This window comes from Rhipicephalus microplus, chromosome 2 (genome assembly GCF_043290135.1).
Source record: "Rhipicephalus microplus isolate Deutch F79 chromosome 2, USDA_Rmic, whole genome shotgun sequence".
NCBI classification, from domain to species: Eukaryota; Metazoa; Arthropoda; class Arachnida; order Ixodida; family Ixodidae; genus Rhipicephalus; species Rhipicephalus microplus.
The window spans coordinates 200,152,363-200,178,161 of record NC_134701.1 but is presented as its reverse complement, the minus strand read 5'-3'; the positions used below and the strand labels follow the sequence as shown (position 1 = coordinate 200,178,161).

Sequence of the window (25,799 nt, the reverse complement as noted above, 5' to 3'; positions counted from 1 at the left end):
GGCCGCCGTAACCGGCATGCAATTCCGCCACCTGCTGGTCAGCAGCCAAGTACCTTAGCCATAGACGGCAGCGTGTATATATATATATATATATATATATATATATATATATATATATATATATATATATATATATATATATATATATATATATATATATATATATATATATATATATGGTGAAATTTGAAGAACTTAGAGGTTGCGAAATGACCCCATTCAACCCTGCCCCGTGCCCTCCTCTAGGCTACGAGAATGTTCGCCATTATTGCCGTTGTCGTCAACAAATGGGGCACCTCTGTTTAGACTGGCTTGTAGAAACAATTATATTGTAAGCACCGAAAATACAGTATCATAATGAGTCACGTCGTAACTGAGATTACTTTTCTGGATCCCTGGTGTTCTTCAGCGGTTACATAAAAATACGTAAGCAGACGAGCTTTGTTGCCTGTTTCGATAAAACTCCTTTTTGGGGCGTTTTATTGGTAGCTTATTGCGAGTTTTATACTATAACCGTGGCAACATGAGCGTCCGCTTACAATGTGGCAGTTGCCGGGTCGGATTCCCATTGCCGACTGGGAACCCAGCGGTTTTTCCCAGAGGAGCTGGGTGGAGGAGCGCTCGGCTGTTTCTACATGGATGCTCATCTCGAAAAGTAGCCCCACAAGGTTCTGCGAAGGCCCCTATACCACCACAGCCTTAGTGAAATAGTTGAACCTCCGCCGCTGCTGTGGGAGGCAGACAACTGCTGCCGCCAGGTACCTACTTTTTAAATAGGTACAAGCGCACTTCCGGTGTGCTGCTCGACAGAAGGAAGCTGTAGTCGCTCGGGAGGGCACCCACCCCGCGGAAAGTTGGCGGTGTGGGACCACCAGACTTAAAATCAAGGTCACTATCTCTCAATTTTTTCCCAATGTTTGGATTCTATTGTCTACATTAATTTTAGTTTTGCTATGTATAACTGCTTATTTATGTGTGTACACGAGGAGTTGGCGCTTTGTCAGTCTTTCTTTGCCTTTATGCCAATCCCTTAGGTAACTGTGTATACTGGTTGTCTGAAATGAACTATAAATAAGGTGAAATGAATAAGTTTTATTGCATGTCGCAATAAAACCCTCCGACACTCAAAGACTGTAAGCAGTTGCTTACTGTAAGTTGCGAAGTAATTTAAGACATGCAAAATGTAAAGCAGACCATAATCTGGGAAGTGATTATTTGGTTCCAAAGCAGCTGAAGCATACTTGATGTACAAGTCACTTCACGTAAGCTGAACCACACATTCAACGACGAAGTGGTGCACATTACCAAAGCAACATTCCTAAGGCATTTTGACTTCCATAGCTATTTCTTTGATAAAAGTTAGTTAGCATATTAGACGCGGTTAGTTCAAGATTTTATTTACTCGGTGCAGCGAGACGTGGGATATATGTAGAAAGTTGGAGAGCTCGCTCAGAAAAGCTCGCTAAGCTGTCTTCTTTGTCGTTTTACGTGGACGCTGCCTCGCTCGTATCCATGGCCTTCTGCCGAGGCTGCAGTTGTTCACGTCGTAACGTATTGCACAAAACGCCGCGTGTAGGCCCCATATTCACAGTCGTGATCCAACACGGTATGACGCCCCTACACCAAACGCTCCAACATCGAAATCAACCGTGTAACACAGGATTTCCTACGCGCTGACATTAGTGTGAGCTTTCCGATGTGCGAAATTTGCAACGAAGTGACCTACGTACAGAGGTGTTTTAAAAACTTCGAGCACCATGACTTAGCGTTTTGGCGGAAAACTGGGCCTGGGGAGAGATGATGGAAATGCGATCATAGGCGCGTGCGCAGAGTTTGACATAATAGGGAGCGAAGTTTCACATCAGGCAGATGTGTTGCTGATCAAGTTGCCTATTTCTCGACTCCGATTACTTTTCCTGTTTATCTCAACATTACAACAGAACAAGTAGAAAATAATAGTAAAACATCAAATGACTCATTCTGTGCCAACTATCCCAAACTTGCCAATTTACTATCTGCGATTTATTTGAATAAAAGTTGAGGACTGTCTACCTAAAGCCAAAAATGTTTGCTCAAAACATTTTTCGCGAAAAAAAAATTTTTTCCAGTACCGCAAGCCTCAAGCGATTTTTTTTCTGAAAGCTTGAAACTATGGCTCGTAAAACACGTTGTCGAAAAATTTGTTCGTCCTACATTAAATTAACACAAATTTTTACCTTTAGAACAATAATAGCCGTTTTACGGACTTCTACACTTTCGTGGATTTTTTATGTGCCCTTGAATATGGAGAATAAGGTCCATGTTGGAGATTTTTTAATAGAAAAACAACACAAGGTGAAATGTTATAGATGGTGTTAGCGTATTGTCATAATGTTTTACTGTAGATTAAAAATAATTTCTGGTGTATATATTGCGAAATAAAGTGCACAGGTGGCAAAAAAGTTGCAAAAATGTGAGTATTGCAGATGTTCGGCCTTGAATTAAACACTGGGGGAATCCTACTAAAAATATGCTCAATAGCAGATTCAGTAGCAACTCTCATTGCCTACTCACTCAGAATGTCTTGTAAAATTAATTTTTGTTTTAAGCGAGAAAAATATTTTTGAATTTGTGCGTTACCGCTCTCGGGGGTTTGCACGTGTTCATACGCCGTAGCAACGCGTTCTAGCGGTAAGGACGAGCTGCACGGGCGTGGGGATCATCTGAACAACATAATAAACCTTTTCCGTGAGTATTTAAATCATTCAAGAGCTATAGTGTTACCCCTAGTGAACGAGAAAAGCGAGACCTGCTAGACTGCATTTAGCCACACGCTAGCATGCAGCCTACGTATACGGTATGCTTACGCAGCACTAGGAAGTTGTACCGATATGTGCAACGCAGCTCTACTTTTATGCTAATATTTAGAAGTAGGAAGAGCACTACGATTAAGAAAATGATCTATATGAATAAAAAAAGAAATCGCGGAAAAGTCACAGTTAAGACCAACATAATCGTAATATAATTGACCATTTGGCACCAGTGACTATATGTTGGCGCATAACTGCACTTTAGCTGCCAAGCAGCACATCTTTTTTTTTAACTTTTTTTAACTTCAATAGGTCATTTTTTTTTCAGCGTGATCTTCCTACTTCTAAATGTTAGCATATAGGTATCGGTGTGTTGCACGTGCACATCGGTACCACTTCCCGGTGCTGTGTAAGCATACTATGCAGGTTGCCAGTGGACAGCTGCACGTGACTAAATGCAGTTACCGTGGCTCACCCACGGCCGTCTCGAATGCCACAATTCCCCAGTCGAATGTCAGAGCTCTGAAGTCATAAATGTCGGAGAAACTCCGGCCTTGGTGACTGATTGTACCTTTTTGTACGTGAAGTTCTCGCTCTTTTTCTCCTTATGTTCGCTATATTACCGTATCCTCTGTCCAAGGTAGAAAAGAGGACGCTCGTCTGGTTAGCATATCTGCCTTTTCTCCTCTTGCCGTCTCTCTCCCGGTGTCCCGTTTCTAGGCTGTTTGAAGCACTATGCGTATTTACAAAAGAAAGATTGGCCCGTATTTACATGTTACACTGTAAATGTTGTCGAAAGACGATAGTCTTCCGTCTGGAGAGAGTGAATAAAACGTTTATTTGATGTTCTGCGCAAGAAAATCGGTGAATGGTATTCTGCAGGCGCTGCGTTAGAGTGCCTCGAGCGTGTGGCGGAGGTGAACGAGCGCATCTAGGCACGTTAGACGCAAGTGCCATCTGGCAGTTTTCTTCGAAAACGAAGGCGTGCAGCCCGCGTAGAAAGATGCGCGCCATTCTCAGAGATGATAAGGTATAGAACGCAAAGCGACTGGCAGGTGCCACCACCGTGACGTCGTAGCAAAGCGTTGGAAACACCTATTTGAGCATCGCGTTGCACTGTCAACGCAGCGCGATTAAAGGCTACATTCCTTAGTGTTACTTGTGTGTGCGTGTGTGCCTCTTCTAGTATGAAGGCAGACATAGAAAACATCGAAGCGTTGTTGCGGCGCCTCAGATATGCGCAATAATTGCTTTTTATTTGAAAATCGCACAACTATGAACGCTAAACCTTGAGCAATGTTGGCGGGCGCTGCGGATGGGGTTGGCCGTTTGAGGTATCGTTAGGGTGGACAAACAGACAAATGTACAGACAGACAAACAGACAGACAGACAGACAGACAGACAGACCAAATTTTTGTCGTCGAAGGTCCCCAGGAAAGACTGTCGTCTTAAATAAACTGTTTAGTCACCATAATCAATGTGATTGATATGTGGGGCTTAACGTCAAAAAACCACCAAATGATTATGGGAGACGCTGTAGGGGAGGGCTCCGGAAATTTCGACCTCCTGGGGTTCTTTAACGTGCGCCCAAATCTGAGCACATGGACCTACAGCATTTCTGCCTCCATTGAAAATGCAGCCGCCGCAGCTGGAATTTGATCCCGTGACCTGCGGGTCAGCAGCTGAGTACCTTAGCCACTAGAGCACCGCGGCGGGGCCATATTCAGATTCATAGCCAGTTTTTCGCGATCAGTGCCCATGAGAACATTACTAGAAAGTTCTTTTCGGTTTTACGTTGGTAAAAGATAGCATCTTATGGGTCGAGAGTGTGGGCGGGGTGTAGGCGAAAATGTTTAGCGGGGGAGAAGGATGGAGTCGACTCCACCCTCCTGGATTCGCCAATGGTGCGCTTTTGTGCGGCGAAAGATGTAGATGGAGCGCTCTACACCAACAAAGAAAAGCTATAGTTGAATGAAGAAACATTTTTAATGGTCTGCGTCATTTCATGAAATGGTGTAGAGTTAATGCACTAGATTAAACGTTCAAAATTTTGATGCACAGAGAAAAAAAATAACAGTGCAACCCCCTCCACCCCCCCAATATACACACAAAGAAAACGAAAAAAATTGTATTCTTTTGCGCTCTCCTTTATTTGGTTTAGAAAAGCGTAGATGTAGGTGATATAAGAATTTATGATGTGCAAGGCTAACTGGCAACACTATACGATACACATCCATGTAATTTTTCTTTCTATACCGAGTGGTATTGCGGTTACCTTTACTCATTAGCTTTAAAAGGGCACTGAGTGGCCGTGGAGACGTCACAATATTTTGCCCGAGAACTTGACGAGAAGCTCGTACCGTGTCGTAACGACAGAGCGCAGTAGAAACCGAAACCAGCTTTCAAAACTACGCTGTAGTTACTTTTCCAGGGGGCACTCACGTTTAGCAGTACATTTTCGAGGCTCTTGAGGGCTTGGCCTTTCGGTTGACGCATAAAAATGGCAACATAAAATTTTCGTGTCAATACCCCTTCAACTGGTCACCTTGGGAGGTGACGGGACTAATCTATTGGCCACGCATAGCACGAACAAGCTTGGTGTCAGTTGGAAAAGGAGCTTGAGACCCGATACCGAGAACTGCCGCGCCAGTTACCATTCTCGAGGTCATGCCACTGTAGTAAAGACCTTCTTACGTCACTGCTGACATGCGTGCCCCAGTACAGAGGACTACGCGCAGGGTACACAGAATGACGAAACTCCACACGGAGACCAGGCCGTGAATGGGCGTCGTATGGGAAAACAGAGGCGTCGCTGCGTCGAGTTCTACGCGCGCGTATACCGGAGCCTCGAATGGCGAAAAGGCAAACGAGAGGCTAGCTTGCGATATCGCACTGTTTGCCGAAGAGTGACAACGCAAACTACGGCGGCCGGGTTTCGCCAAACAACGACCTGGCCCAGCGGTCTCGGGTCGTCGTCGGCGAGGTTGCTCCCTCTTCAGCGGAAGTGGGGAAACGTGCGGCACACCGGTGCGTCTGAGAAGCTGCGATTGCGAGGTTGGACAGCGCGGCGACCTAAGCTGGAAAGTAATACGGATCTTTTGACGTCTATGCTGAGCGCGCAGTTGGTGACGCTGCTTGTGGGATGACGACGCAGTGATTGCGCGTTGCAAGTGTCCAGCGTTCCCTTACCATTGTTGCCTTACCAATACGAAGTACTGCTTGCATAACTGCATGCAAGCACATATTTGACGATGGTCGCAAATAAAAAGGTGATCAATAACGCTAATGCGTATAATTTACAGCATAATTGAAATTCGCATTGCGTGGCGTGTTTTACGTACTCTAAAAAAGCGCAACCGTACAAAATTCAATCGCCGTCACAGGGGTCATGTGACAATGGTAGAAACGTCACGTGTGACTTAATTCCGCCGAAAAAAAAATGACTGAAAGGGATAGGTTCTGTCAGTGTTGCATTAGTATCGCTATTGTGCCAATGGTTGGTTCGCCGGTCTCATTGCCGTGGAAGCGGGGGGGAGGTAGGAGTAACATGCGTCATGCCGCTTCGCGGTTCTTAGTTTTTTTGATTGATTGATATGTGGGGTTTACCGTCCCAAAACCACCATATGATTATGAGAGACGCCGTAGTGGAGGGCTCCGGAAATTTCGACCACCTGGGGTTCTTTAACGTGCACCCAAATCTGAGCACACGGGCCTACAACATTTCCGCCTCCATCGTTAGTTTTTTTTTTTTTTCGCCAGCATCAAGAGTGCAAGAACCAAAGTCGAGAGGGAGGTGGCGCTCTATGCCAATGACGTCACCCATGACGTTTATGCTCAAATCACGTGACTACCGCACGAAATAAATGCCGAAATATTGTTTTTGCGTTGTTTAAAATACGGAAGCGCGCGCCACGTTCTAAGAAAGAACCTTGCTACCACGTTTAATGCAGATTGCAGTCCTGGTATTTTCAGACCGGTTTTAATTGCGGATGCCTTGTGACTTTCTCAATTTCGTCATCTTTCTCTCTCTTTCGAAACAAGAACAAAACAACAGAAATGAATGATGTTTGGAGAAAGGGGAATGATGCTGGGATGAAGTTTTGTAAGTTGCAGATTATGCTGCTTCCGTACACTGCGTATACTATATATACGTGCACGCTTTACACCATATGTATTTTGCGTACTATTGAAGGGTATGGAGTCTGCACTTATGGAGTAGTATGGTTTATTTCTCCGGCATTCAACGGCCACTGCAACATTTAAACATATATGTAGCCACTGTGGAAAGGCTATCATTCGTCTGCCTTATCAAAGAGCCTAAATGGATTGATGTTCTGCACCGGCGTTGTAGGTTCTCAAACCCGTGACCACCCCGGCCATCTTGGCGGTGCACTCAAGTCCATGAATGTGCCACGCTCGGTGCGGCACATTGAGGGTATAACTCCTGAAACATTATAGTGCCGCACTGCCGGTATCAAGTGCCCCAACAAAGCTGAATTGGGTCCGTAACTTCGTTAACGGGGTCGTTAACCGTGTCACAGCTTTCTTGTGAGCAATGGAAAGCACAGGACGAACCAAGTTGCATTTCGATATACTCGAAAGAAAGGTAACTTCTACGTTCGGATACTCAACGTACAAGTAATTATGCTTCGCTATCTTTCTTTACTTTTTTGTCTGTCTTTGGCTTTGCTCACATCAATATTAAAGAACAAATGATATTTTTTTCTGATTAGTGAGTTTACGAAGGGCCCTTGTTCTCAAGGTCCCTGCGTGAACGTGTGCCGCACCACGTGAGAACATTCAACTCTTGTGTCTGTTCACAGGTGAGAGAAAGCTGCAGATATACCGCGAGATTTTTGCAAGCGCTTCTGGCCTCTCTGACGCATCTTGATTCGAAGTCGTGCAATTATGCGCATAAATATAACTGCGAAATATCGCCGATGGTACAATGGCAAATCGGCGAAGCGCCAAGTTGCCATAATAGTTGTAGTCTGGACTATCCCAAGAGAATAATACGAATGTGGGGTATAATAGCTGCAACGTGCTAAGCCGAGATCACGCAATCGAGTTATCTTGAAGGTACGTGCCTTCCCGATGAAGTTGTCCGCTGATGGGACGCACGTCGCTTGTTCTATTGAGGAGCAGCGAAGCCTGCATGCGTGAAGGGCTCAGTTCACAGCCGCTCATGCGCCATTATTGTGCAACTTTAATCGCATCTTGAAGCGCACGTTTTAAAGAAAGAAAGAAAAAATAAAGGAAAGAGAGGAAGTAGGAATTCCACGCTTTTTTTTTCCTTGTGTCGGTGTCTGTCTCTCGTATTTCTTTCTATACCATTGCGCATCATCGCTTCTCGTTCTCTGCGTTAGCAGTCTTGGTCATATATCGCATGTGTACTGGTGGCCTTGGACAATGAATGGCTATTCAAGTGAGCATAAAATATAGTCCCGATTGCGCCAGAACGCGAAGTCTATGGCGGGTGCATGATTTTTCAGCCGCGTCACTTTGTGTAGCTTTCGACGTAAAGTGATGAATACATTGTGTTCCTGACACCGGTCGATTGGACAGCCGATAGACATGAGTATATATACTTTTCGGTGGACAAAGAAAACGCGAACGGGACAGCACTGTATAAAGCTGAGAGTTAGCTGGAATTCATGGCGGGTAGCTGGTAGCGCATGCTGCTGACAGTTAATGATAAAGTTTGTGCTGAAACGTGGGAGAGGCCTTGCCTTTTCCCCATAGTATATATATATATATATATATATATATATATATATATATATATATATATATATATATATATATATATATATATGTATATATATTGACGCGAATGCTAATTGTTATTGTCTAATCACGTATTTGAGAACTTGTTTTGGTATCCCACGCGCTAATTCGCTGGGGTTACTGGCATCCTGGTTCAGTTGGATGGACACCCTTGAGATTTCGACTAGGCAGTTTGCACGTTGGGGTTTCTGCGCAGATCCGTTGCTTTTACACTGAACAGAAAGGCGGCTTTGCATGGTTGTGCAGCGTAATCGTGATCCATCGTCATGTGAGTTTCAGTGAAGTTTGTCGCATCGTATGCAGAAGAAATCATTTTATCTTCTTCGGGACCTCAACCATATTGCCAAATGGTCGCGACTGTGGCTATCGAGCAAACGTTCAGTCAGGCCAGGCATATACATACTAGCGTGCACAAAAGTAGTAAATACCAACTTACGCCTGTAATCATCATGGAACAAAATTACCATATATAGGTGTAAAATGCAATTAATTAGCACACAATGTACCAACCAATACTAGAGTGGTACATTGTAAAAGAATTTATCTAGAGTGACCAGAAAAGCATCTAAAGCGTGGCTGTGATGGTGTGGTTTGGTTAGAATTTATACACTGTGTGCTCCCTGCAGACTTCCGTGCGCTTGTGACCCTATACAGCTATCAAAGAGGCACTGCCCCACCAACACAAATTGAAACGTGAGTGAGGAATAACTGAACCATAAAGTATAATACGTGCAATGACATGAAAGGGTGACGTATATGCACTCTTAGGCAAGTTTCTAAGCATATTAAAATATGAGATTATGACAAGCTGCTCGTCGTTATAATTGCAGCTAATCATTCTAGCAGCTTTGTAACTGATCGCGTTTGTTTCACCGTGATTCGCCGCAGTAGCCCAGAACGTATTTGCGCCGTTACGCTGATGAGCTTCACGTGGCGGGATCGATACCTGCCCTGTCTGTCTCAAATGCATGAGAATGGCAATCTGCGCATCGATTAAAGTTAACATTAATGAACTCCCGGTGATCAAGGTTTAGCAGCAGTAGACCTCATGTTTAACACAGTGCATGAAAATATTTCGCATGATTTCGGCAAGTTAAAAACAGCTGAGTTTCGATATCATTGGAATAATATATGCATACGGAACGTGTCGGTGACAACTGTAGGTGTCGGGCTATATCAAAAGGCTGGCAGTATTGCGATGTGGTCTGGCTTAGAAGGAACAACGCACCACCAGTGCGTCGCAAACGAAGTACAAAAAGTTAAACCCCAACAGCAAAAGTTGCTACATGTCAAGTTCGTGCTATCTTTTCAAAAAAAAAAAAAAGCTAAGCTTTTTGCAGCTCACCGTAGTTCGTGCACTGTCACTCGAAGAAGAGAGAGAGAGAGAGAGAGAGAGAGAGATGTGAAGAGAAAGGCCGGGAGGTTATTCAGATATCAGCATCTGGTCAGCTACACAACACTGGGGCAGGGAAGTGGACTGCCACCAGAAAACTTCTCTCGCGGTATAGGGCAGTAGAATATAGGCAGAAATTATACTTTTTGAAGGATGGGGTCTCATTGAAATGGTAATTTTTCGCTCTCTATGCCTTGGCGAAAAAAAATTCGGGAAGGAGGGGGGGGGGGGGGCGGTTGAAAAACATGGGCTTGGTGTGCCACGCCTTGATTACGCCTATGGTATGGGGGCCACAGGAATTGGACAATCTCATCGACCGTGTCCATCAGGTACGAGTGTGAAACAAACACTAAAATGTGGATGAGAGAGGAAGAAAGAGATACAAAAGAAAGACGAAGAGAAAAACATAGAGCAAGAAATAAAGGGAGAGAAAGAAAAATAGACAGAAAAAAAAGCAGACAGAGAGACACACATAAACTCAGAGAAATGCCTAGAAAAAGAGGAAAATATATAGACAGAGACCGAAAAAAAAAGAGATAGGAAAAAGATAGCACGTGAGACAGAGAAAGTAACAAAAAAAGATAGAGAACTAAGCAAAGCGAATAAAGTAAAAAAATATAGAAAAAAGTGAAAAAGAGAAAACTAAACAAATAAGTAGACAAATATGTGAAAAAAAAAGGTAAAAGAAGAAGAGTTAAACAGAAAAAAGAAAGATAAAAAATAAGAAGAAAATGAACAAAACATGGAAGGCTTCCCAGCTGCGCTGATCTCTCAGTGAGATTAGATTGGATTAGTCAGATTGGATGCTTCGCTCTTGTCACTACAAAAGCGAAGCATCAAATATTTTTTTTTTTCCTTTCATGCCTGCATAAACACGCTCGAAGGAAAATGAACTTAGGACATAGGCGCTTTCCCTACAACAGGTTAGCGCCAATTCAAGCAGCCCCGCCGTGATGGTCTAGTGGCTAAGGTACTCGGCTGCTGACCCGCAGGACGCGGGTTCGAATCCCGGCTGCGGCGGCTGCATTTCCGATGGAGGCGGAAATGTTGTAGGCCCATGTGCTCAGATTTGGGTGCACGTTAAAGAACCCCAGGTGGTCGAAATCTCCGGAGCCCTCCACTACGGCGTCTCTCATAATCATATGGTGGTTTTGCGACGTTAAACCCCACATATCATAATCAATTCAAGCGTGATCGTAAGTGATAAAAGGATGACGGCTTTTCGGTGTCATACGAGCGCCGTGACTTCTTGGTATTACCGAGTGAACGCTAGCACAGCCGCTGTCGGAAACGAAACGCACAAAAAGAGCGCCTTTGAAGGGTGAAATAATCCGAATATCTATGGATGACGACCACGACGATAAAAAGCAAGGAAATTCAATTAAATGTGTATGCAGACTATGCCCGTTAAAGACTACAGATTAATCTAAGTGTTGTGTACAGCGCTCTATTCCATCGCGAAGTTCTGGCTTTACTACTAATGAATGTGTCCTCGCGGATGTGGTGAGGTATCAGCACTAAGAAAATGATGTATTTCCTTGCGAGAAATTGTGAAAGAGCGATTGAAACAGTTGCCCAATAAATGCTTTAGTTATATGATCTGTAGCGAATGTCTGTTTAGCACTGCCATTCTACGAAAAGCAGTCGCTCCCATTATGGCCTCGTCGGAGAAGATGCTGCACTGTGTTGATGACCTTAAGGTTCCATTCGCGACAGCATGAGGGTATTTGTATAAGTGAGGGAAAACGCATCACACTTTAATGATCTGCAATGCAACACCCCAGTGTGCCTGACAGCCGCTCATATTTAGTAGGTGGGCGCATGTTGCCAGACTTATCACCGATGGCTTCATTGCTAACACAATAAGGTCAAAACTGCAAGTCGGATTTCATTGCAATTTTGCACATTTAATTAACTGCAATAGACCACAATGTTGATGGAGTCACATAATTTTTTTCAGAAGTTTTTTTACAGTACTTTTGAAAGTATATGCTGGGCTCTAGACATGGCAATGGGTAAACTGGTCAAATGTTGGAACGGAGAGTACACTAGGCCCTTATCGAATGATTGCCAAAGTCATCTTGGCCCTTATTGAAGCACCAGCGCTTTATGGCGAGTGTAACGTCACTCTTCCCGCAACACTATTTCGATGTATTGTGGCAGACCTCACTTGTTTTTCAAGCTTTTTGTGAAAAATGCCCGCACGGGTAGAGGGCAACAGCAAGCACAATAGTGGGTCGTACGTCCCGTGTCGTCGCAGTAGCCAGTTGTATTGCATCGCATGTCAGTAAAAACGGTGTCACAGCATATCCAAGCAGTGAATGATGATGAGTGAGGCGAAGCGTCTGTCAGTCCATTCATGCGTTTGTCCATGCGTCCGTCCGTTCGTTTGTTCATCCATCTGTCTGTTTGTCCGTCCGTTCATGCTTTGACCCACTCGTCATCATTCCCCTCGTGAATATGCTGTGACTTTTGTCTTTATCGTTGGTTTGCATCCACTTTATAACGTCATATACGTGATGCAAATACGTCACTGAGCTCTTTGATGACCCCGGCATAAAACACTTTCGTGTGAAAGAAAATGTCGACCCTTATTTACGATGTAGTGCGACTACAAGGATGGCGCTGGAAGCACAGTGCAGATGTTGCCGTAATTCATGCTTTGAAATGTCAGTACAACACTTGAGCTACAGTAATCGCAAAAAGGGGTTTCCACACATCTCTAAGTTTACGTGTCTATCTCTTTCTGTGGGATTTTGTCGATCCGGGAAAGCACTGATTGACTTTGAAGATGTCAGCGAATCATTTCCTAAGACACACTTGTCTTCCTCTCCAGTGTCTTCACGCATCCACAAAGAAAGAAAGAAAGAAAGAAAGAAAGAAAGAAAGAAAGAAAGAAAGAAAGAAAGAAAGAAAGAAAGAAAGAAAGAAAGAAAAAGAAACAGGCACTGATCGCTCATAGAGAATGCGCACTCTTGCAGAGAAAGTTAGAAAAGAGGAAACGGATGCAAAAGAAAGCAATGAACGTGTGGAAGGTATGTGGCAACCCCACAAGCCCGCATCACCTGTGCTCTCCGGTACGGCTCGTTTGCGCCTCCTTTGAGTCGAAGAAAGTAGGCTTCGCGCCAGCGAATAGGGCCGGGGAGGCTCTGCGAGAGTCGTTATTTACGGCGCGCCATTATTTTGCGGCGTCGTTCCTCGCCCAGTACCGACGTGGCGGCCTCGTTTGAATGAGCCAGCAGCATAGCACGACGAGGCCGCCAACGCTGCCTGACGAGGTGTTACGCGACCGCATCGCACAAGCATACGTGCAGTTCGACTGGATACGCGTATTCAGTGTCTAGAATTATGTCGCGCACGCAAGGCAAACCGACCGTGAGCGACTGCTATATAGCTCGTCATTCCTGGTGACGGAAGTGAGGAATACGTTGATTGATTGATATGTGGGGTTTAACGTCCCAAAACCACCATATCATTATGAGAGACGCCGTAGTGGAGGGCTCCGGAAATTTCGACCACCTGGGGTTCTTTAACGTGCACCCAAATCTGAGCACGCGGGCCTACAAGATTTCCGCCTCCATCGGAAATGCAGTCGCCGCAGCCGGGATTCGATCCCACGACCTGCGGGTCAGCAGCCGAGTACCTTAGCCACTAGACCACCGCGGCAGGGCAAGTGAGGAATCCGTTACGTGGGTTGGGTGATAGGAGAGAACGCGAATCCGCTCCCAGTTGTCGTTGTTATTTCTTCCTTCAAGGACGTCTCCGTGTAGACACACCGCAGGGAGGTGTGGAATGGAATGTTGCGAATCTCGCTGTAATGGACTGGAAGAGGAAGCAGTATGTCTCTTTTCCTGATTTCATTTCTAGTATACAGCAGTTGTGTAGGCAGTGTTCCGAAAAGAGAGAAAGATACAAAGTGATGGCAAAGTGCTACTCAATAAACTACACAAAATTCTACCACCGTTCATTCAGTAACGTAGACTCCGCAAGCGCCTCAACCTGTACCGACCTCGGCGCTTCTTAATAAGAGTCGATATAATAATAATAATAATAATAATAATAATAATAATAATAATAATAATAATAATAATAATAATAATAATAATAATAATAATAATAATAATAATAATAATAATAATAATAATAATAATAATAATAATAATTGATTAACCATATTAACTATAGTGACAACTGCGTGAATCGGCATTTACTCACGACTTTTTACGCAACACACACAAGGACCAGAAAGAAATAGGCACCTCGGGTACGAACTCACAAGTGCTTCACTTGAAACAACGAAATGCACTTTTATCTTCGAGATATAGAAGCGCCCCTCGATAGCGGACCCGAATATACACGAGGGAAAACATAGCTCGCGTATTCAGCCCTACGCCATCAGGAGAACAAGAAATCTCGTATCTCGAACAAGTTAACTCGTATAGGTATCCGCGTACACCGCCAAGGGGCGCCTCTATTTCTCGAAGATAAAATGGCATTTCGTTCTTTCAAATAAAACAATGGTGAGTTTGCGCCCGTGGTGTCTATTTCTTTCTGGTCCGAGTGTGTGTTGCGCAAAAAAAAGCGTCTATAGTGATATTGTAACAGCGAGCTGTGATAAGATGGTTTTATTTACAGGAGGTGAACGATGGTCGTTTGCGGCAGCACACTGCGATCGTGCCAAGACTCTTCGTCTTCCTCTGCTTCTCCTCTCTACCCTTTTCTAGTCTGTTACACTCCCCCGCAAGCAGACGAAGCCCGTAGGGCGAGTTATGATGCACAAGGAGGGTGGAAAGGTTTCAGGCGAGCCACGTGAGTGAGCTGCGTTCTGCTTGATCGTCGACCATTGGACAAAAGACGAGCTATTACGTAAGTGAGCTGGCTTAGACGCTCCAAAACTACAAATGGGCCCGAATATCGTGACAGAAGCTTTTGACACAATCCACGCTTGCGTTGCGGTGTCCAAAGTAACACCAAGTCACCTTTTTCGAAAAAAACCGGTTCGTGACGGTCGTCATATCGTTCCTTCGAACGACGTTGAGAGGCCAGAGTACGAAGACGAGCGATTCGACGGGCTTCTTCCGCGAGGCACAGGGTGTTTGATACAGAGTCGTCATTGTGTAGAATGAAGGGTAAGAAAGTGTCTAGAGGGCTTAGTGGCAACCTTGCGTACAACAGATAAAATGGGCTGAAGTTCGTTGTTTCATGTTTTGCCGTGTTGTACGCGTACGTGATAAAAGGCAGCACTTCATCCCAATTTTTATGATTGGAAGAAACGTACATGGCAAGCATGTTGGTCAGCGTTCTGTTTGTCCGTTCAACGAGGCCATTCGTCTGTGGGTGATACGGTGTGGAATGACGGAACTGTGTCGTGCACATGCGTAGTAATTCTTCAACGGCATCGGCAGTGAACTGGCGGCCACGGTCGCTGATAATAACACGCGGTGGGCCATGGCGAAGGACCACGGAGTGAAGCAAGAAGTCCGCCACGGATGCCGCGGTAGAAGAGGGAATAGCTGCGGTTTCGGCATACCGCGTAAGATGATCGACGCAGACGATTATCCAACGCGTCTTATTGTTAGATAACGGAAATGGACCCATAATGTCAATTCCTACTTGTTCAAAAGGTGTGCTGGGTGGTGTTAATGGCTGAAGGGGACCTGGTGTAGCGGTGGCCGGGCGCTTGTGACGTTGGCACGTCTCGCAGCTAGCGACGTAACGCTTCGTTGTTTCGTACATCTTGGGCCAGTAAAAGCGTTCCTGCGTGCGGTTCAGCGTTCTAATGAAGCCGAAGTGACCGGACGTCGCATCGTCATGCATGGCACGTAGAACTTCGGAGCGAAGGCTCTCGGGGACAACTAGAAGAAAACGTGCTCCAGGTCTAGAGTAGTTAGTTTTATAGAGCAACTTGTCTCGGACCGTAAAGCGACCGCTGTGTTGGGAGGCACGTGCGGCGGCAAAAAGAGGATCCAAGTTGAGATCGTTGCGTTGTTCTCTCTGGAAATCAGCCGCGTTGGGGAACGTGCTTGTAACAGCAGCAAGGCAGTCGTCAAAATTCTCAGCATCGCAGTCAGTAGTCGCAAGAGGAATCCGGTAGAGGCAGTCTGCGTCAGCGTGACGACGGCCACTCTTGTACGACACCGTAAAGTCGTATTCCTGAAGTCGCAGCGCCCAGCGTGCGAGGCGGCCAGAGGGGTCACGCAAACCGACCAGCCAGCATAACGAATGGTGATCGGTAATTATCTTAAATGGCCTCCCGTAAAGATAACAACGAAACTTCTGTACAGCGAAAACAGCTGCCAGACATTCCTGTTCCGTAACTGTGTAATTGCGTTCTGATTTGCTCAGGCAACGGCTGGCATATGCCACGACATGCTCTGCGCCATTGTGACGTTGTACAAGCACCGCGCCTACACCGATACCACTAGCGTCCGTGTGGACCTCAGTCGGGCAAGATGGATCGAAGTGACGCAACAGTGGTGCTGAAGTTAGTACAAACTTAAGTTGTGAGAATGCGGCGTCACACTCTGGTGTCCTGTTGAAGGTTGCATCCTGTCGCAAGACGTTTGTCAGCGGATACACGATCTCCGCAAATCGTGGAACAAAACGACGAAATTATGAGCATAGGCCGACAAATGAGCGAAGTTCTCGTGCGGACTGCGGTGATTTAAAAGAGCTCACTGCTTCTATCTTGCGAGGATCGGGTCTGACGCCATCCTTGTCGACCAAGTGCCCCAGCACGAGAGTTTGACGTTAGCCAAAGCGACATTTTTTAGAATTCAGAACCAGCCCGGCTTTTTCGATGCAGTCGAGAACAAGACTGAGACGGTTGTTATGTTCCTCAAACGTGCGGCCAAAGATCACAACATCGTCAAGGTAGCACATGCATATCTCCCATTTTAGACCACGTAATACTGTGTCCATAAATCTTTCAAAGGTGGCTGGAGCATTACAAAGGCCAAAAGGCATGACATTAAATTCAAATAAGCCATCCGGAGTTATGAAAGCAGTCTTTTCTTTGTCGCTGGGTTCCATAGGTATTTGCCAATAACCTGACCGTAAATCAAGCGTTGAAAAATAGGAAGCGGCATGCAAGCAATCTATGACGTCATCAATCCGTGGTAAGGGATATACATCTTTCTTCGTCACAGTGTTTAGACGCCTGTAATCTACGCAGAATCTCCAGGAACCATCCTTTTTCCTGACAAGAATTACCGGGGCTGCCCACGGGCTGGACGACTCTTGCACGACCCCTTTGTTCATCATGTCCTTTACTTGTTCGGCGATAACTTTGCGCTCAGAGGATGACACTCGGTAAGGCTTTTGGCGGATGGGGTGTGCAGAGCCAGTGTCTATTCTGTGACGAGTGCGGAACGAGGGTAACTGAAGGGGTGCATCTCTATGTTTGAAGTCGAAAGCAGCAACATGCCGGGAAAGGACCTGCACCAGCGCTTGCCGTTCCGTCGTACTGAGAGTCTTGCTGATCATAGCGAGCATTAGATCTTCATTATGGCGAATATCACAAGCAGAGGAAGAGGTGTGGAGGTCCGTAGCTATTGCTGCTATCGAGTTGCATGAGGCTTCATCAAAGAGAGCTATCTTCATCCCGCGAGGAAGCACAACCGGCGTGGCAGAACAGTTCAGCGCCCACAATGTTGCTACTCCTTTCGTCATGCACACAACAGAACAAGGCACAAGTATGTCCTTCTTCAAACAATTCTTGCGCAGAGGCCCCACTACGAGGTCAACACAAGCATCATCAACCGCTGTGGAAGAGACTTGAACGGGTGTCAGGCACCAAGATGGTGCTATCACTTCATCAATCACACTAAGTGTGTTCCTGTCTTCGCCACGGTAGTCTTCTTCGGAAAGCGACGGTGGAAACAAATCGTTTAGTGATATTTCCCCACTACCACAGTCAACGGAAGCACCGCATTGTTCCAGGAAACCGATACCAAGAATGACATCGTGCGAACAACGAGATAAAACCAGAAATTCCGATACAAATACTTTTCCAGCCAATGAAACACTGACAGCACATACACCAAGAGGATTAAGCCACTCGCCACCTACACCACGAAAGGTGATTGTATCGTCCCATGAAAACATAACTTTGCGACCTAAGCGGTTTCTGAAGGCGAGGCTCATCACAGACACAGTCGCCCCAGTGTCAACTAACGCCATCGTCGGTATTCCATCAATCAACACATTCACTTTGTTTTTGATCATAACAATAGGCAGAGGTATATCTTGAAAAGACCGTCCGGCGACCTCACCTCCATTGGCCGCGGATGCTAGTTTCCCGGCGGCGGAGAAGAACGACGCAGAGGAGACGGCGAGCGACGAGAACGGTTGGATGGTGGTGTCAAACTCCGCTCGGATGCTGGCAAATCATTGCGTCTGGTCTCGCGCAAAAAACGGTCCCTTGGAAACAAGTCCGTTGTCCGCTGGTCATATGAAGCACCGGGTCTTGGTGGCGAAGACATGGCTGGTGTCCTTCGTGATTGGCGCCGTTGTTGGCGGCAATACCGAGCAATATGCCCAGTGAAACCACAGTTGTAGCACACGGGAGGGTCACGGTTTATACTATCTTGAATGGAACGAATCCTGGGCCGCTGCTGTCGGTGAGGAAGTTCGTTATCACGCAAAGAACGGGTTTCTGCCACTCTCTGGAATTCATTGTATCCGTCGTACGTCACATCTTGGTAGTAGGGTTGGTACTGTCCTTGCCGCAGCGGGACGTAGTCCGGCTGAGAACCCTGAGTATAAGAATGTGGCTGCGCTCGTCGTGATCGTGCGTCATAGGCAGGGCTTCTATCGTATAGACGTGGCTGATACTGAGGTGTGGCATCAGAATCCTCAAAGCCCTCCGCCACTCGGTGCGAGGAGAATGTAGCAACGTTTCGCTCGAACTCTGGTGGCTGATAGGGAGGATGAGTGCTTGGGCGGTTTGCCACTTGCGCGTACAGGCCGAGTTCTTCACGTACGATCTGCCGGATTGTTGTTGCAAGATCAAGTGCCTGGTTGCTGTCTATGCTCGCGATGGTCGTCACATTGGACAGCCTGCCGAACTTTGGCGTGATGCGCCTCGTCTTTAGTTGCTCAAAATTGCGGCAATGACGAATGACATCGGTGACAGATGTCAAGGTGTCTTTCGCGATGAGGAAACTGTAAACATCCTCGGCGATTCCTTTTAGAATGTGCCCGACTTTGTCTTCCTCAGACATTCCGGAGTCAATGGTCCTACATAGCTTTATGACTTCCTCAATGTAGGTCGTGCAAGTTTCACCTGGCACTTGAGCGCGTTGCATTAGCGTCTGTTCTGCTCTTTTTTTATCGTTGTTGGGTCGCCGAAACGCTCTTTGATTTCAGAAACAAATCTGTCCCACGTCGTTAGCGTTTCCTCCCGATTCTCGTACCACATTAATGCAGTATCGGTCAGAAAGAACACGACGTACAAAAGCTGAGAAGCGGCATCCCATTTGTTAGCGGCGCTCACCCGTTTGTAATGGATGAGCCAAGCCTCGACGTCTTCATCTGGTCTGCCGGCAAAGGGACGAGCATCTCTCAGTTGTGGAGCCGAACTGGTCGGCGCAGGAGTCGAGAGGGGTCGGTGTTCATTTGCGTTGTGGGACATGTCCAGCCCAGATGGATTCGGTGGAAGTCCAGCAATGCGACGGCTCCGTCGAAGAACTTGCGGTTCACCTTCCGTCTTCGGGTGTCGATTACCCAGCACCTCCACCACAACTGTAACAGCGAGCTGTGATAAGATGGTTTTATTTACAGGAGGTGAACGATGGTCGTTTGCGGCAGCACACTGCGATCGTGCCAAGACTCTTCGTCTTCCTCTGCTTCTCCTCTCTACCCTTTTCTAGTCTGTTACAATATTATTATTCACAAGGAGTTGTCATTGGTGTGCTTGTCCAAGAAAGCGCTTAGCCAATGACTTCGGTCATTACTATGTGACGTCAGGCGGCAGCAGTGCGTGGCGAACGCGTTTCGTCGTGCTACGTCACTCGAAATTGAAACTGCTATAATCAATTTTGTCTTTGCGCCACTGATGAAGAGATCATCAAATAATGGCATAAGAATTTAGTGTAGGTGGTGCGCCTCATTCGGTGTTAAACACATGATGTCACCGCGGTGGTATACATTGGTCGCGACGCTCCACTTCTGATTCGAAAAGTACTACTTATAACCACGACCAGTGGTGGCATCTTCGATGGGCGTAAAACTGTTGAAGCCCGTGTACTTAAATCTGGTGGCGCGTTGATAAAGCATGGTTCGTTGAAAATTCCGGAGCTCTGAACTATAGCGTGCTTCACAACTACATGTTTGCTCTGTTACGTCTAACTCCTGGAAGTTTTATAATTAGACGCTAAACGCGTGCGTAGCATTGTATGCTGAAAAACTGTCCGCGAAGAAAAAAAAACAAAAGAAAAAGAGGGGCTACTGACAGGAGGAGTGTCCTTTTAGCTTCCCGTAAAATTGTAATATTTCAGAAATTCTCATTACGTATTATCACGTTGCTGTAGGGGAAATAGATTACGTGAGCACAACAACAACAACAAAAAAAAAAGCCGCCGCAAGGGTGTTTGTGAATTCAGTCCATATACGGGTACTAATTATGAAGTGGACAGATGAAAGCTAACGTTCATCATGTTCGATTAGTACTTTTATGGCCTCTTCAGCTACTGATCTGTTTTTTAAAGACGATAGTTTTTCTAGGGGTACTTCCAAGCAAAAATTTTGGTCTGTCTGCCTGTACATTTGTCTGTTTGTCCGTCGTAAAAATATCCCAAACGGCCAACCCCATCCGCAGCGCCGACCAATATTGCTCAAGTTTCAGTGTTCATACTTGTGCGATTGTCAATTAAAAAGCAATTATTGCGCATATCCTGGGCATCATAACAACATGTCAATATTCTGTATGTGTGTCTTTTACTAGAAAAGGCATACACAAGTAATTCCAAGGACCATAGCGTTTATCGCGCTGCGCTGACCGTGCAACGCTTCCACGAAAAAGCAAGTGTTTTCAACGCTTTGCTAAGACGACACGGTGGCGGCACCTACCCGTCGCCTTGCGTTCTACACCTTATAACCTCCGAGACGGGTGCGCTCGCTGCGCGCTTCGTTTTTCAAGATAACTACCAGATAGCGCTCATGTATCGCGTGTGACGTGACTTCATGCGCTCGTTCGCCTCTGCTGCACGCTCGAGGCTTTAACGCAGCGCCTCCAGAATACCATTCACCGATTTTCTAGCGCAGAACATCAAATAAACGTTTTCTCCACTCTCTCCAGACGCAAGAATATCGTCTTTCGACCAAATTTGCCGTGTAACATGCAGATACGGGGCCAATTTTTTTCTTGATTTTCTTCCTCTATGATAAAAATGGGTCTCGCGTATCTCGACGGCTAGTAGATGTATTTTCCCGTTCAAGACTCCGTGCTAAGCGAACTTCATTGACTTTTGCATTCATATAGACCCTATAGTAATAATAAAAGGTGACACTGACTCCTCCACTGTTCACTTTCTTTTTTTATCATATCACGCTCGGTAAGCCGGACCACCAAGGATAGCTTTACAAAAAACAGATCGGCGGGGAATTTCACAGCAAGTAGGTCTCTGGTCGGCTGATAGGGGATTCCCGAATAAACATATATTATATTTCGTTGTGGCACCCAGCCAAGGTCATCAAATATGACGAAGAAAGTACTCGTTGTGCACTCTAGAAGTTGTAAAGAAAAGAGTTAATGTCTGATATCAGCCTAAACAAGCGGGGCAGGTGAAATAAAGAAGTACTAACTGAAAAGAAAGAAAAAACTCTCAAGCATTTCCCCGAGGGTGAACATGGTTAAGTGCGAATACACGGGGTGATGCTATGAGGGGCATTTATTAATTCGCACTATTATATTTATTAATCACACTATGGTGCCTTTATGGTGTAATGGTTCCTGGGAATCGCAATTTGATCACACGGGGGAGTTTACGTTAACTCACTGGCGAATGCCAACGGATTTTAACTTTACTCCCCCTCACGACCCGCTCTCGACAGGAGACTGAGAGAGAAGGCGGGCGCGTGAGAGAGAGGGGTGCGCGCGCAGCTGCAGCGAGCGAGGAGAGCGGAGGAGCGAGCGAAGGGGGAGGGGGACTATCAGCGTCGCGTCCGTGGCTTATTCGGTAGAGCGTCGCGCTGTGGCCCGCCAAGTCCTCTTTCTTTTAAAGATAGAGAGAAGACTGCGGACGCCGCCGACGGCAGTGGATGGTTTGGGGTCGCTTATAAAGTGTATTCACACTTAAAACACGCAGTGATTAGCATCGCGTATATTCACGCAAACGATCGTCGCCGTAACGTTGAACCGAAGGGGACACGCCACACAACTTGCCGTTCATAAGCGGTGTGCGCCAAGATGATGCACCAAGCGTGCAGTGCTTGTAAGAGAGGCTGCAGGTTGATTAACGTATTTTCCGATAAGCCTGAAACTCGTCTAGAGGCTTCGCATAATCCAATTGGCGCATTCCCCAAATTTTAGATTCTCTTCACAACAAAACGTCAACGAGCATACGTGAGCTGTATTACAGTTCTGAGCAAGGCTACTAAAGAATGGCAGATCCCAAGTACTCTGGTAATAAACGTTATCCGCAGCATTTTGAGGGAAGGTGACCGTGTTTAAATTTTTTTATTTAGCGACAGTTATGGACAGTCCACTGGGCCCGTGACGCTGCAGAGAGACTTTGCCTTTCTGTTGCGACGTGGGAGTGGCCCGCATCGTGCTCAAGCACGTTTCGAAGGACCAAATGAAGTTCATTCATGCATCCATTTATTGAGCCACAGGTCATGAAATGACGCTAAATATATGTACAAATGTTGCACGCACAGACATATCTTGAAGAAATGCAATTTATATAACCAGTTGTTTGCACTTGCGCTACGGTGCCAACACAACATGAATATTAGCAACAACAAAAGCGATAAGCTGATGTAAAGCGCTGCAGGTGCTGGCGAGGATGGTAGCCCTCTACACTGCTACATAAATCTACTCGAGCGCATGGCGCCCAACTACAATTGAAGTTAACCCGACGTGACGGCTCTATATACGTGACCTTTATGAAATCAGCATGGCAACCACAACTTTATGGCCAGCATGGCAACCACAACTGACGTTTGGGTGCAGGTGAAAGAACCCCAGGTGGTCGAAATTTACGGAGCCCTCCAATATACGGTGTCTCTCATAATCATAAGGTGGTTTGGGGTCGTTAAACCCCACATGTCTATCTATATACACCTGAGGTTTCACCTACATAAGGGCCTTATTTAAAAGCAGTTCCAAGGCTTGGCATGGCCCTGTGGTAGAATGCATGCTTGATTGTCACGCAGAATGCTTGGGTTCGATTCCTGCTGGTACCCTGACATTATTTTGTTGTGTTCGTCGGGTCAACGATACCGATGTCAGGTTTTTCTTAACGCCTACGCGTTAAACAATGCCAGGCCTGCGCGGAAGGCGCATCACAGTCACAGCGAAAGCTAGAAGAGCGGACTTTCAGAGCCTTTCAAAACACTCATTGGATACCCACTAGGGCGTTAATAATAAAAGTTCTGGGTAGTAGACTGGCATTCGCTATGCTAGTTTTTGTCATTCTTCTGAGAAGCGTCGTATCTGCTATATACACTTGCAATGAACTTTGGGCCAATGGTCTATGCATTGTCTGACGACGAATTATGGCTGAAGTGGGTATGCGCCACAGTTAATAGGAGAACAAGAACAAGCTTTTGTAATGTGTTGGAGCATTCGACAGGCCCACTCGTTACGATATTCGCGTTGTGTGACGACTGGCTCTTCTTTCGCTGTTTTAAGAAGCTTTGTAGGTCGTATTAACGCGATTACTTTCCCGATATCAAGCCTGCCTAAGGCAAGTTTGCCAACAAGTCCCAAGCACCGGTGTTGCTCAGTGGTAGAATACTGGGCTGGTACCCAGAGGACCTCGGTTTGAGCCGCACTGTGTCGTTGGTGCTAGGTTTTTAGGGGTGAAGCACATTGTGACGTGGGTCTATCGCTCCTCCGTATGTATGTATGTATGTATGTATGTATGTATGTACGTATGTATGTATGTATGTATGTATGTATGTATGTATGTATGTATGTATGTATGTATGTATGTATGTATGTATGTATGTATGTATGTATGTATGTATGTATGTATGTATGTATGTATGTATGTATGTATGTATGTATGTATGTATGTATGTAACACAATCCGCTCTAGAACGGGTATGAGCCACAGGGGTTGCGAGACGGGAGATGGCGGTACTTGGAGTGTGTTCACTAGATAGACGCACGGATGGACGGACAGGCAGACTAGCAGAGGGACGGATGGATGGACGCGCGGATGTATGGACGGACTCACAGACGGACGCACGGATTGTCGTGCGGACGGATGGAAGCAAGAACGGACGGGCTGACGGACGCTTCGCCCCACTCATCATCATTCACTCCGTGGATATGCCGTGATTTTTTTTTCTAATTTCGCGCGATGTGGTTACGGACAGCGGTGGTGGCGGCGGCGGCGGACAATTGTGCGTGACACGAGTTGTGATCTCATAACAGTTTTCGCTGTGAAGTGCCCGTGCGTGCTCTCGTCGTACCTGGGTAGATGCTAAGTGTCAATAACCTCTGGCACATACCCGTATACCAGTGGCACATGCCCACTCACGGGTATGAGCTACTGTCTGGCTGGAAGTGTTTGATGACGTACGTGACGGAATTGCGACATTATTCATGTCTTGACCAACGAGTCGTATTCGTCAAACCATCTTACCCTCCCATGCTAATTTAGGCTCACGCCATGTTAAGGGGTGACCACGAGAGCACCCAAACGTAAGCGGATAGGTAGGTAGATAGATAGATAGATAGATAGATAGATAGATAGATAGATATATAGATAGATAGATATATAGATAGATACGCAGATAGATGCCAAAAGTGCTTACAGCATGCAAAGAAATGATTCGCATTAAAAAAAAACAACACTGTGATGGTCCTGCAGAAGCAAGCTGCATAAATGTTTAGTTGTTTTAATAGATGGCGATTACAAGTAAGTCACAAGCGTGGCCTCATAGGATGATTAGCTATAGTTGTTGGATGACGTTGGCAAAATGCATCACACCGGCGTACACTTTCAAAAGGAGAGTTGTTGACAGGAATAAAATAACCAGAAAAAGTGAACTAGGAGTCATATCTTTGTAGATTTTTACGTCACTATAAATAGCAAAAAACAGATAGAACGAAGAAACGTAACTAGCAATGAATTAACATTTTCTTCACAGTAATATTCAAGTGTCACAAACTAAGCTTTTTTTTTGTAGCAATGCACCACACTACTGCAGATGTTCGCCCACTTCGGGGCTACGAAAGAAAGCAAAATGCGAGAAAGTTCAGTGGTGGCATATCAAACTGCGGTTTTTGAAATTAAAAAAGAAGCTTCTTGCACTTAGAGAAGAAAGGACGACAAAGCAGTAATAAGGAGTGCTGTTGAGTTTTCAGAATAATTTTGGCGAGAGCGTCATGCCAGATAAGCGCATGCGAAAATTCCAGGCTTATTTACGACAGCGCATTCTATAGTGATCTTCCCATTATTTTCCTGCATTATTAAAACTATTATTCAACAAAAAAACGACAAAAAGAAATGACATCTATGCCGTTCTCGAGAATGACTATGCATCTGGATGCCGACTCTGAAATAAAAAGTTTGGCTTCGTGGTTACGTTTCAATGCATGGTGACCACATGGGGTGCGTTAGGAAAAAAAAAAAATAAAAAAAATCACTTGAAGC

General features: G+C 45.7%; 1 protein-coding gene across 1 annotated transcript in view; it reads left to right on the top strand.

Moving 5' to 3' along the window:
• LOC142796487 (uncharacterized) overlaps positions 1-25,799 on the top strand; it is a 246,063-nt gene that overhangs the window by 50,906 nt on the left and 169,358 nt on the right. The gene's annotated exons all lie outside the window — the stretch shown is intronic.